Source organism: Coturnix japonica, chromosome 13 (genome assembly GCF_001577835.2).
Source record: "Coturnix japonica isolate 7356 chromosome 13, Coturnix japonica 2.1, whole genome shotgun sequence".
Lineage (NCBI taxonomy): Eukaryota > Metazoa > Chordata > Aves > Galliformes > Phasianidae > Coturnix > Coturnix japonica.
Window position 1 is genome coordinate 12,886,490 of NC_029528.1, and position 14,577 is coordinate 12,901,066.

Genomic DNA, 14,577 nt, shown 5'->3' on the forward strand with positions numbered 1-14,577 from the left:
TCTGTTTTTCAGCTTCCCAGTGGCTAAACTCTTCACTGAGAAGTTCTTGTTGTTTGCACAGTAGGAAACAATCAGGATCTGGTGGGTAGAACACTGATATAGATGTCTTTCCACTATAATGTAGGTGTATGTGTATAAATGAATCACGTATAAAATGCATAAAGCCTCACAGATCAACATTTCGTCATGTATAATACCAAATAAATCATTCATCTACTTACAGTAAGAACTATTCCCATATAAGAGCCAGTCTTTTTATAATGCTTGGAATATTTTGCATGCAATGCCCTTAATAAAAGGTCATTATTTTCACCCAAAACAAAATCTGTCCTTCAATATTGGTACCCGAGGTACCACATAGGTAACGTATTCCATTTTCCATGACATTCCCTGAGTCTGTCTCTCCTGGTAGCGTTACCAAGGATTTGATCAGAATATCTCAAACTATTTCCTATCTGTTTTCTAAATGCTCTCTTTTCCTATAAATTCTACCAAAGAAAAATATAAAACAAAAAACAGAGAGAGAAACTTTAAGAAGAATTCTGGGAAAGGACTGTTGATTTTTTTCTCTTAGTGTGTTGCTAACAAATATGTTTTAAAGAGACAGACAGAGTATAAAATAGATATAAATGCAGTACCGGAAACCAGACAAAATACTTTATATTGTTTTCTTAGAATGGTTTCTTTAGTTTTGACAAGCTCTCTCCATGTTTGTGTCTGGAGAAGGCATGATTTGTTAGGACTTTTCAGATCACCTGAATGCTATTGCATTTTACAATACCAAGGCTTAGCTCGATTATCGAAGCTGAGAAAACACAAACACATTCATACAATATATGTGTTTATGTTAGTGCACATTATGAGTGTGCACATAGAAGAACATTCCATGGAAAATGTATTCCTATAAAACATAAATGTATAATCTACTATATATAAAGTAATGCTTACTCATAGATAATTGTATATAGGAATGACAGAGGCAAAAACCTTCATCTCTATGCAGTGCTGTTAGTGAAGGCTTTGCAAATGAAAGTTCAATATAGCCACCCTGCTGGAGCCCAGCACACATCTTATCACACTGGTGGCTCTTGCAAGGAAGATATGAAAGTCTCATTCTTTCATAAGAAGGCCGTGTGGAATTGAGGATTGTATGGTTCTGGGGAGACTTACTGTATAATATCAGAAATTGCTAGATGTTTGAAGACAGAAATGTCTTTCTCCTTTGAGCATTGCATCCTAAGTGCCGGCCACAAATGATTTATATGTGCTCATCCTTATTATGGACTACACATAATAAGGGCATGATAGAAATCGTATCTGCATAGATTCAGGCAGTTCCAAGAGATCTGCTGCCAGTTTTGTTTGACAAGACACTCAATCAAGTGGAGAGGTTCAAAATATTTCAGGAGGAACCTTCTGCATTTTTAAGGCCCAATATTTGTATTCGCTTAACAGAAATCCTAAATTAGAGCAGCATGAGTTTATATTCACCCTAAGTTGCATTCTCCAAAGAGGAAAATATTTTGAGCTCGTCTGACAGAGTTTTAAAATAAACACTTTATTCATTTCATCATTTCAATATGATCCAACACATTCCTGTTTCTTTTTCTCTCCCTTGAAAGAATGTGAAACAGGATAATAAATACTGTCCTGGAAAATGGATCTTGGGACACATTTTATACATTATTCTGTTAAATGGGCAGAGGGTGTTCCGTTATAATACTTAATGCCTCTACATCTCTCTACAAATCCTACCTGATCTTTGAAGTGCAGGTTATTTTCCAAAGAAGCAAATGCATGAAGAACTAAAGAGCACTTGAGAGAATTTTATACAGAGTAAAATTACGATGATGGGACATTCCTCAGAGTGCCTCACAATTTCCATGGAATGTTCCATTGCTCCCACTGAAGCCCAGTTCCTCCCAGATTGAGCAATCCCATCCCAGTCAATAAAATTACTCACGTGAGTGAAGCTTCACAGGCTTCTGCTGGACAAAATGCTTGGGCAGATCTTGTCCTAAAAAGACAAAAGCAACTCAGCCTGAGGGCTCAGTTTTACAGTCTCTCATAGTGTTAAACCTCCCCCACCCGCTGCCCCATGCCTTGAAAATCTGCGGACACAAATCTCTGCACTGCCCAAGGAAAAGCTCGTGCTCCAAGACAAGTTAATGCAGCACAAAGTGCCTCATGTGCAGGCCAAGAGGCTGCGCCATTGCAAAGTGCTGAGAAGCAAAACATTTGCTCTTCCAGCACTTACCGCACCGACAGCTTGATAAAATGGTTCAAGGCGTAATGTTCAAACAGAGAGAGAAAAAAAAATTAAACATGTAATAATAAAGTTAAATGTAACTGTTTTAAAGTATAATTCTTTGGAGAGCTCAGTTTTATGTTGGGCCTACATTTGAAGTAGCACTAGTCGTTATTAACGGGAAGCACAGATAGAGGAGATTTAAATCACTAAAGTAATAAAATCTGAACGAGGGCTAGCACCTTGAAAGGCTCTTGGAGAGAAGATTGCATACAAATGCAATTAAAACGATGCTTATAAAATACTAAGATGTTAATTGGGTTTAGTCCCAGAAGCCCCAGCAGTACAGTATGTCAGAAGTTAGCTGGTTTGAAGTTTAAAAAGAGTGGTTTAATTTGTACACCTTGTCCTAATTACGAAGCTTTCTGCAGCCTGTGTATCGGCATGGTTTATTGTAGCTTAGAGCTTTGTAAAACAAACACACACCAGTTAATTGGGTTATTGCAATGGAAAATTGGGCTGCAGAACTGAAACCTTCCTTGCTCGTGTTTTTTTACAGCTTGTAATGAACGCTCCAGCAATGTCAGGATAGACTGATTTGTAAGGTGTGCAGTTTACAACTTGGTTATACCGCTGCTCTGAAAAATAGGTGATACAGTGAAAACAAAGACTAGCACGATATAATGTTGCTGAGCTGGTGGGTTGAAGCCCCAGCTGGCTTATTTATATCTTTCAATCCCCCCAAATACTCCAACAGGTCTGAACTCTGCATTCCCACATTTGGGAAAGGACCGTAATATGCAAGGAGAGAATACCCCAGTTGTTCCAGGAGCCCATGGAGTCTGTGAGCACCTGCTGGGGGTCCTGTGAGGTCGTGTGTTTTTTCTCATAATCAGTAAATAAATACTTAGAATAAGAACAGAGTAGTACAAAAAAAGTGGCAGGATGGGAGATGTTATACACGGCATTGGAACAGGCTGCCAAGGGAACTGGTGGAGTCACAGTCCCTGGAGCTGTTCAAGTAAAGTGTTGATGTGGCACTGAGGGACATAATCAGTGGGTATGGTGGGGATGGGTCTTCTATTGAAAAGCAATGAGCTGCTCAGTGTGTGTGGGTTTGGAGTTGTGCATTGCGGTGCAAGGTGGGACATAAGAGAGAGAACACAATGTGTGACCAGTCCTACACTCAACAGCCTGCAGAATGTAGAATGGAATGACCCTTTGCACACCAATATCTTATTTGTATGATTTATGTGATTATGGGCACAATCGGCCAGTTAAGTACTAACAGACCACTTCAATTAGTCTTCAGATAAAAAATAAGCTGCTGAGAATGAGGAATGATCATGCAATCAGAAACGCTAACTTGTTTGCATTTAAGGTGGCATGACTAGCATCAACAGATCACATCCCTGTACCTATCTATATCCATAGATAACAATCTAATCTTCTGCAGCCTTGACATACATCAGATACTTAGAAATGTGTAATAGTATGCACCTATGTAGATTAAACTCTTAGTACATATGGAAAATTGATATCATTTCTGCATTGTTCCCACCGATAATATTTGATGGAAAATGCATGATAAGAAGATCACTGTGATTCCTGCTTCCCCATTTCCACCTGCTCCACTGAGCAACCGACCCACGCAGCTGAATATCACTTCTCTTAAAGGTTTACAAAGTCCTGCATTTTCCTTTCATGAGCTGTTGCCACCCCAATTGCTGCATTTACTTGCTACTTAAGATACATCAGGGCATAATCTCACCTCATTGAGGAGAGGATTTACATACATACTTTCCATTAGCATTTATAGGCAATACACATATAACTCAGCCCAACACAGAGTGAAAGTATAATTATCATAACCATTGCCACATTGCACAAAGCTTGGGCCATTCTGAGGCTAAGGTCTAATTAGCTCTAAGCTGCAGACGATTTGCGTGTAGTAGTTTCTTTTTGACTTACTGCTCAGTGCTTGGTCTGAAGATTCAAATGTATTGTTTCTTATTGAAATAACTTCTTAATGGCTCACTGTCATGTCAGAACTTCCCTATCTCAGTGACTTTTTGTAAAGGCACTTTAACTGCATTAAGGTATCTTTTTAGCCTGTTCTGTTGATCCTCCTGTTCTTGCTTCATTGTTTTTAAATGCAAAAGGCCAATTCTGCAGCAGTAGGTTTTATTTTTTATTTACCAGAATTTGCCAGCAATGAAGTTATATAACACTAAAAGGAGACTTACATGCACTGTTTCCAAATAAATGATTTTTGTGTGTGCTGAATTCACTTTAAAAGTTTATGAACTTCGCAAAAGTGGTAACTCAAGCCCGTACCACATGCATCTGCCAGCTTTCATTGGATGCAATTGGCAATCAACATATTTTGTTCCCAGACTCCTCTTGTACTACAGGAGCTCACCTACATTGGGAACAATCATGCTTGGCTTCCTATGCAGGCAAAGATGAGACAGATGCACCACTAGGAGACAATTAAGATTTTAGACAGAGTGAATAAAGCTCAAGAGGGTCTTATTTCTCTTTACTGAGATGAGAAATTTATCCCACCTTATCTTGGGGACCTAGCTGATGCACCTAGAATCCCCTTTATGGAGTATTGATTTTAGGATGCTAGATCCATAACAATCCAGAGGTAAAAGGCCATGTCTATAGGAGCACATAGCACAGAATAATTTCTCTTAAAGGATCCCTGAGAAACAAGTGACTGTAAACTTGTTTTTTTTTTACAGCAGGCCAATTCTCAAGGTCCTTCTTTAGTTTCATTCTCCTCTGTAGAATAAAGGGTTTTACTGGATATAGGATGAATAAGAAATAATGAGCCAGATCCTCAAGGTTTGGACCTTTCTCAGCTAAGAGCCAGAATGCAGCCACCTGCGTTCAGCAGCTCAGCTCAAGTGGGCTGCACATTATGCTGAGTGCTTCCAGGCCACTTGAACTCTGAAGTGCTCCTCCAGCCTCAAATATATTCATTGGCTCAAGAGCCTGCAAACAAGGTAAACTCCTGGGTTTGATGTGGGGGTGTTTGGCACTCCTGAGGGTTCCTCTTTGCATGGTAGATGAGTTGGTCATAAGGAAATCACCTGCCAAAAGGGAGATCCCACTCCATCCCACTTCAGGCTGTATCTACAGCCATAAACCTCTGCCCTCCTCTGCCCGGTGGGTCTGTTTATCACATCATCGCTGGGCAGCCCAGGCAGCTGCTGGACATACAAAATAGTTTTTTACCTGGAGCAGCCACTTGAATCAACTCTCTGTGTGGAGAAATAATTTGTAGTTCTGTTCCAAGGGGGAAATTTTACATATGGCAGGAGTCAGTCTGCTTGTTGGGTGCAGCTCAGAGCTGCGCAGTGCAGCATAAAAACCTACACATACTGATACATATTTTACTTCTTCCATATACCAAAGTTTCCTTCAGCTTCTGAATGGAGCTGTGTGAAAATCAAATCTAAATGAAGAAATGAACCAGATCCTAGAAGTGTCATCTATCAGGCACCCACTCAGTGAAAAAGAGAGAACTTTCAACAGAATTAACCTTGATTTTGTCACAAAACTTTCTGTATTGAGCAAAATAAAGTCAAGAGTTGGATGGAGTGTTGTAAGGGAAGTTTGAATGGAAAATGTTCAGCTAACAGTGCCCACTGTAGCACTTACACTGAGGATTTGGAAACTGAGACATGCCTTGCTCGTACTGATGCTCATGCTCGTGGGCATGGACCCATCTCTGGAGAGGAAAGAAAGAAATCACCATCTCCCTTTCCTTCCTGGGAGTGCTGGTGGGCTCCACTGCATGAGCAATATGACTAGCTAATATGAACTCATAGAAAAATCCCTATACACTGCCCCCAGTGCCATTTCCATTGACATCTGACTCCTTCAGAAAGGCATTGCAAGCCTGCTTTGTTCCTCACACTGGTGGAAGGAGATAAGTGACACACTCCAACGTGCTGAGGGCTTTGGGAAAGTCATCTTGTGGGAACTGTAGGAGAAGTCTCCCAGGGAATAGCAGCTCATATTTAACCTCCCCTAGATCATGTCAATGTGAATCTGGAGAGAACAGGTCTTTCATTTTTCTTCCTCAGTAAGCTACCATATGTACCTCATCCCCCACTTAGACTATGAGATTGATGGCTAAATTGCTTAACCCTGGTGTTTTTAATTAATTAGGTCTACTTCATAGAAGGTTTAATACAGTAGTTTAATTTAGACTTTGCTCGGTGCATGATATAAAATCCAGATTTATTACTATTTTTTATCAATTTTTATTTTCATATGACTCAGTCACTCATATAAAAAGACTACTATATGTTATAGACCTTAAAAAGTGATTCCCTGTAGATATTGTAAAGTATAAGGTCTATTATATGACAGTAGTGTGTTTATTGCTAGGTTTTGGCGCATTGTTCAGGAATCCATTGAAAGATGGTATGCTAAAAGGATATTTTATACTGTGAAAAATGTAAGGGAAAGCACCTATTCTTTTTAAATATCATGTTACAATGCTTTTACATAACACTAAAGGGTATGAGATAACTGCTGCTTTAGGAAACTCAACACAAAAAGAAAATTATTTGGAATCTTTAAAGAATAAAAAAGACGCAACAGTTTGTTGATATCTGTTTTGTAAAAGACCTGCAGAGCTGTAATCTGGTGAAATCCACTGCTACTCTTGGTTAATGAGCAATTCGTTAGTTAACAGATGTTGTTATTAACATGAGAGGTACCTGGTTTATAACAGCAATACTTAATTATGGTGCAGGGTGGCATAAGAGCCAATGCAGTGGCACAGTGGCAACAGTAAGTACTGCCATGTGGTAGCACAAGGTGAAAGAGTCACATCTGTGTATTGGTGCAAGCATTTGTGCTCTGATGTGGGGGATTCTGGTTGCATTCTGCAAAACTCCAGCAAAAGTGACTTTAGAAGAATCTGATATATGTGGTTGTTTCAATATGGTCACAAGCACATAAAAAGTATAAAAGATCTGGAGGTACTGATGTGATCCAGGGATTGAGGTAATGTAAATTCCTTACCTAGACAATGGACAAACTGATATGTAATGTGACATTACACTGCCAGGGACTTTCAGAAAGTCTGAGGATGTTTCTTTTGTGGGGCACTCTCTTCCCAGAGCCTGGTTTTCAGGTAACTGCTTTTGTTGTGCTTCTCCAGTTACATCAATGGTGCAAAGGGAAGAACTTGCTCACAGGCAGCAGCTTGTCATCCTAAAGGCCTGCATAATATACACTGTCTGGTCCAGACCTTGAACTCTTGTCCAGGTTTGACTCAGAGTCTTTCAGCTATTAAATCTATTTCAAGGTAAGCAACCAAAATCTTTATCCTCTTCCTTGAATTTTGGTCCAAATATCCTGGGCAGTTTGCTTCTTTTCTGAGAAAAATACACCAACAAGGTCACTTACTAGTGAAAAACAGAGAAACAGAGGGGAATGAAGACACTGAGGAGCTCATACAAAGCCCTTCCTGTCCAGCTGTAATCATGCCTGCTGAAAGCATGATAACATGAAGTCTCCTAAGGCATGCCACAAGCAAAACCAAGTAAATTAAAACAGCAACACAAATGTGAACCTTATTAATGTAGTCGTGACTTTCCAGATGAAGATTAAGGTACAGAAAATCTGAGGTTTTTTACACTAATTTTAAATCCTTTGAGGTGCATTCCCACTCTGAAACACAAGCAGTGACCATGCTATATAGAGAAACAATGTCTTGACATTGTGCCTGTAATCCCAGATATAAAATACTACCTAGGAAAACCCTAGGAAAGGAAATCAGGGCACCTCATGCCACTGCATTTGACATCATGAAGGGAGCAAATAGGAAGAGAGGATCTAACCCCCCTTGCTGCCCTTTATTTCCAGTTCACCAGACAGTTGTCCTTCCTGTGAGTATTATCTGTCTGACCTGAGCAGACCTTCAGCCAGATAACCTTCATCCTTGAGTCAGTCACCGCACAGGCTGTGCTAAAAGCAATAGCAGCTTAATGCAAGTTATTGATAAACTGAAGACATCAGAGCCACTGGTACGCCCAGCAGAACTTCTGCAGCAGCTGCACAAGAGGCAAGGAGGACTTGGAGAGGAGCAGTAGCTCAGTACAGACATCCTGGATTCCTCAAGGGACAAAAGCGTAGATGCCAATGGTCAGTCCTTTCACCAAAGGAATGGATGTTAAGGATGTGAAAAAGCTCCAGATCTTCAGGTGAGCAGCCTAAGAATGTCCCCTCTGTAAGCAAGAAGAGTGGGGACTGAAGTGGGGGATCTGTTTCCAACTCTCCCCGAGGTAGTGGCAGCTCAAAGCAGGAGTCCATAGCATTGCTGATGTTAACACATGCAGGGCAGTTGACAATAAAGGCCCAATCAATAATTGGTAGTTTGAAAAAAAGCTCTTTTAGAAGAAACAAGTGCAGGTTAAAAGGTAAGCTTGCAGCACAGATTCAAATCAACGTATTGACTCAGCTTTACAGATCCCCAGCCCAAAATGAATTCCACACAATAACTAAGCAGTTGCCTTCCAAAGGTGTTAAGCCTATTTGTGTTTTGTTTGTTTTGGAACAGCCAATAAAACAGCTTTAGATGATGTCAAACAGTGCTTAGGCCTATACAGAGACAGCTGCTCAGATAAATACTCAAATCCCAAACCATGTTCTGTTTTATAAGACATCACAAGCTCTTTGCAAATCCACTTGATACGCAGCCGTGACCTAATGCAACTCCATCACATCTGCCGACCACTCTGGGCACATCAGAGGGGAGTAAGCTTGCTCACCAGTTTGAGCTTCTGCTATTGCTTCTTTTCTTCTAGAAATAATATAGAATCTTATCATATCTTTCTGAATAGTAGCTCCAATATGACACAGGAGTCCCTGAGTCCCCGAGCCCCCATTTAAACCAGTCACTGGCAGAAATAGTGAGGGTGGCATGTTTCGATCTTCCATCTAGGGATAAGAAAAAGAGGGGTAATCCGAATGGGTGCTGTGTTTCAGACAGCTAGACAGGGCTGAACAAATCTGATGTTCCAACTACGGCAATATTCTGCTGGGCACAGAAGAAAAGCTTCCAGCAGAGTTGGAGGAGAAATATCTGTGGGTGTGTTTATTGCAAATGCTTGAATATAACACAGCAACCTTAGACATTCCTGAGAAGGCAAGCTACAGTTCTGGGCATGACTTTCACACTTTTCTTCTAGAGTAATCCACGTTGCAGGTTAGGAAAGATGGTTGGCTAATGGAGCTTTATTCAGGTTCATGTCTCTGCCTTCACTTCAGATGGCTTGAACAAATGCTTTAAAAAGTACAGAAGCAGCAGAGAGGAAAAAGTAAAGGACCAGCGTGTCCTTTGTCCAAAGTAGTCTCTGTTCTATGACTTATCCAAAGTATGGATCAGAACTGGTAGGATCCTCAGAGTTTCTGAAAACCAACACAGCCACTTCCTTCTGAAATGTTGAAACTTTCAGAGAAGGTGAAAATTAAGGCAGATTTTTTGATGGCAATAATGGCTTCTTCAGTGCGACATTATCATTTTCTTTTAATAAAGAGGATGGAAGGGATAACATGGCCAACACCAATCAAACCATTTACAATGGCCAAAAGAGATGGAGCTGAGGCCTTCAGGTACTACAAAGAAACCAAGTAGGGTAAGGAGAAAGATGACAAGAAGTTGGATACAAGTGCAAAATTATTTCCTTTCCATTCGACATAACAATAGACCTACAGCTGACCTTGAAACTTCCAAAAGGTGCCCTTGTATTGAGGCCTGGAAACAGTAGAAACAGCAGAGGGCTTCTGATCTCTAGGAACTTCACTCACTCACTGAACTTTTGAGCTGTCATTTCCAATAAACTTGGCTGCAGATGAACCAGAACTTTTTTTTTTTTGTTTAAAAAAAAAAAAAAAAGGGAGAACTATTCATAGTTTGAAAAAGAATTGTGGGGATTTTTTCCTTTGTCATTCCATTTGACATCCAAAAAAACTACAATATCCTTGTGGAGTAGAAAGAGAAATAGATGGAAGAGGAAAAGAGGTAAGAATAATGTTACAATGAAACCACAAGCAATAGAAGAGGAAATGTTAAAGACCCCAAACCCAAAGAGAAAAATCAAGCTATGAGCATGTCTTTAAAGCAAGTGAGACCCAAATGTGCTTAGGGAAATTAAGTGATTCCCTATACGAGCTACTTTCTCATTTTAAAATGGGATGATAATGAGTAGCAACCAAAACATTAAATGAATATCTCTTTCTATGATCTAAAGTTTTAACTCATCTATACCAGACTTGACTCCTAAACCTAAACAGTTCAGGAAGGTGACCTGAGATGACAGAAGAGGATGATATGCTATTGACTACAGTGAGGAAGCAGGAGGAACGATTGTGCCTATCAATTATTGAACAGAGAGAACGGAAGGACCCAGTGAATAACTAATACATGGAAGCTTCCACCTCTGTGCTCCAAGCAGGCTTTGGTAGCCTAGATTTATATTGTAATAAAGCTTTAATATAGATAAATTTAGGGGTAACATGATCAAATGGTTTCTCTTTAATTAAATAGTCATTAAAAACTTGTTTGCTGTCAATCTGATGTAAAGCAATGTAATGTTTGGACTATTAGACAAATGTTCCCTACATAATTCTGAACAAGGAACATAGAATGAAGCAGTAATTGCACTGAGGACTAAATCCCTGAGTCACTGAAAAGCTCCACAAAATACCTGGTGGCGCTGCTAATGCAGTTAAGAAAATCTCAGCTGATGAATGGGAAGAGAAACAGTGCAGCAATAAATTCCTCTGTCTACTCTGCAGTCAATAGATTTGTCTTGTACCATATTCCAGCTGGGTCTTTTTCACCTTGTACAGAGAATCGATGTAAAATTTAGGCTATGTTGAAGTTCGCATTTGCCAAAGCTTTCCAATGCTTCCTGAGTATTTCCCAACCGTTCCCACACATTCTGAACATATTTTTTCATTTTCTGGCTGAGAAAGATTGCAATTTTTAACTTGTTCCTGTCCTGCTCCCACTTCCCATCATTTTGTGCCTGCTTTGCATCTTGTATATTGACCTTTTTGATGTTGCAGAGATTTACAAGCAGAACTACCTTGCTGAGGCCCTTTAGGTCCCAGAAATAGAAAGAACCTTGCCAGAGGTAGATGCATGCATGAAATGAGATAGCATATTGTACATCTGATAAAGCTTCCTTGACTTAGCTGCCTGAAAATCATTACCTGTGTCTATTTCTGTAACACATATTGATCAAAAAAGTGCATGCTTCTTACTGGCTCTCAAAAAACAAAGTTTTAGACAGATATGATCTGAACTGACGTGTCTACCAAAATGTTGCTGTGCTACAAGAAAGAGAAGGATAAAAAAATCCCTGAAATGATCCGTCATAAAATAGAATAAGCAGCAAATGGCAACAAATCTATTTTCTTTCACTCCTAGAACTACTTTAAGATTTAGAGGTAGAATTTACCTAATGGTCTTTTTAATGATGAAGTGAAACAAAGAGGTTCAGGCCTACAGCTGAAACATGCTTCATTATGATGGGATGAAGTCAGGGCAAAGCCACTGACGGCAGCAGTGTCACCTCAACTTTCAGCCGCTGCACACAGCAGTCCCTCAGCAGCAGCAGAGCTGTGGCAGTTGCCTTGGCTGTCTGAGAGCCAAACACGAACCTCAGGTTTCATTTGGATGGGGAGGGGAAGTTTTATTTTACAAGTCTGCCATAGTTGGCAATGGTCATTTTTAGAAAGGCTGTTGGTGTTTGTATCCATCTTAGATTTGCCGAAAACAGTGGTTTTAGCATGGGAAGGACCAGATCCAGTGCTAATTTGTTTTACAGGAGGCCTTTTAGCAGAGAATTTTGATCCAGAACTCAATAAGAATTGGAAAAAAGAAGAAAAAGTCATGTCAGCAGATTGGAGATCAGAGGTTTTGCCTCTGAAACATCCCTGGTTACTAACAACACAGAGAGTTCCCTTCAGCATCATTAGATCAAATGCCACAGCTACCACCACTAACCTGTGAGGTGCTCAGTGCTTCCTGATGCCTTTACAGTCAGTGGGGAGATGGCAGCTGCAGGATCATGCCCTGCAGGCACCAGGGAAGGCTGTGGCCCCTTCCAGCTTCCACACAAGGAGCAGAGGTCCCAGTCACACCACAAACACTGCCAAAGCCTGAGCACAGGCAGACTGGTGCGAGGCCGTTGCCATACGGCTGCCTCACCGAACAGTTGGGATTTTAATAGGCTAGATATTGTCCCAGCGTTTGGTATTCATTGATAATAATAGAGATTATGTTTACTTAATGTATTTGCTATTTAGGCAGATGATTCATGTTAAGCCATAGGCATTCAGTGGCAAACATCATTAGTTCAAATTGTATGAGAGAAAGGCCTGGGAAGAGGAGGCACAATCTGGCCTCTATCATAAACAGCTGTGTTTCTAAATCACCATTCTCGGGTTGTTTCCTGTAGTTGTTGGTATATACTGTACACTGAAAATTAGGCCTCAAAAACACTTATTAAAAATTTATACAGCTTATGACAGGCTCTTTCAGAAACATAACCCTTAACTAATTCATGTTCACTTACCCTGCAGTTTTCTATTTATAATACTTTACAATTTCTGTGTATTTGTACTATAAATTATTCAATGACATCAAGGTTTTTATTTTGATGAGAGAATTTTTGATGAATTTGACAGAGTAATTACTTCAAATCCTGTTCTGGATCGCTATGAAAATATTTAATTTTATTTACTCCAATAAATAATTAAAATGGGAGAGTAGCAAGCGTACTCACAGTGCCTCATAGCCTGTGACTTCTGTTTGATTCTCCCTAATTAAAATAGCAATGTTTATGTGTGTACTGATTTAAAATAATAATAAATTACCAGCTGGGGAGGGACATCGAAAGGAGGAGGAAGGAGATTCTTGTAGCAACAAGCGCAGTCATAAGGATAGGAAGAAATTGTTGTGGAGGAAGTGCTGTTAGATGGAGGCACTTGGGATGGAATCTCAGCAAGGTGAATGTTACCCAAGTGAAGATGATTCTTTTTGCAGATTTAAAGTTTAAAAAAGGCCATTTTTCAACACACTCCCAGGTGGATTCAGCAAATATTTTAAGTACATGTTTAACTTGAACCTGTGAGCAGCAGTTCCACATATTTCAAGAACATTCATGCTCAGATTTCAATCAAAGTATTTATTGAAGTGTTGCTCTGGCAGCAGCCTAAGTCAATGATTAAATCAATGATTAAATTACATGTTGTGATTTGTGCTACATTGTCTCCTAATTCCCTGTGATTTAATCCAAAAACAAACACTCTTTGTCCCATTGAAGAAAACCCAGGTTGCAAATGGCCACTGGTTTGTAGGCTGCGGTCCTCTATTTCCTCCACAGAATTTCCATAGGGTCAAATCTATTTTTAAGTGTTACATGTAGTTTTACTGCTTATACATCACAGAGCTCAAAGACAGCAGAACTGTATGTATAAAAAGCAAAAGAAAAGCTCAGACCCTCTTGACTGTTTTATAGATCACAAACAGGCACACATTAAAAGTTTCTAATTACATTGAAGCCATCAAGCATGCAAGTGCATAGTCATTATCATGTAGTAACAGGTTAATTACCTCATTAGCTGTTTTTTTGACATTAAAACTTGCTCATTATTGCCAGTGGTGATCTGGTTACCTATAGGTTGGTAATTGAGAAAAACCGACATTTCTTGGCAAAATGACTAGTTGTATTTCATAGGAACAGAGTGGAAAGTGGACGAGACATTGGTTAAATAACTGCAAGCAAAAGCAGAAATATTTTGCTTTGTTTAGGTAATAAACTATTTGCACAATTAAATGAGGTAAATTACAGCTGATCCCTGGCTGGCAGTGCAGGACAGAGCTCATTGGTTCCTCTGTCACAGGCAAAATTCAGCCCTGGTCAGCAGACTGTGGCTGAAATCAGTGCCATCTGTTGGCTGTTTACCAGAGCATATGCAAACTGAGCAGGTGAGATCTCAGTCCATCTCCCGCAGGACAGGCATTGCTATCCCCAGAAATCACTGACAGATCTGAAAAGAACGGCACGCTGGGTGGCATCACTGTGGGAAGGGATGGGACCTGAAATATCACTGGGCTTGTGAACTCAGCAGCCAAGACTTTAAGACCTGCCACAACCCTCAGTTACCTCATAGCCTCAGTGGGCTCTATCCATGCAACCCATGCACAAAGTGCCCATTCCTGCACCTTTCACTGACACTGTTTGCATGCCGAGCATCATATGAGGGAATTTTCATGCCCAGCACAG

At 40.1% G+C, this 14,577-nt stretch overlaps 1 long non-coding RNA gene across 1 annotated transcript in view; it reads right to left on the reverse strand.

The window, feature by feature from the left end:
* Positions 1–1,942: 1,942 nt before the first annotated feature.
* The window catches only part of LOC107320301, a 79,104-nt gene continuing 66,469 nt past the window's right edge, over positions 1,943–14,577 (reverse strand). Inside the window, exon 3 of the long non-coding RNA XR_001558216.2 lies at positions 1,943–2,017. This is a non-coding gene — a long non-coding RNA (uncharacterized LOC107320301). The remainder of the gene's footprint in view (positions 2,018–14,577) is intronic.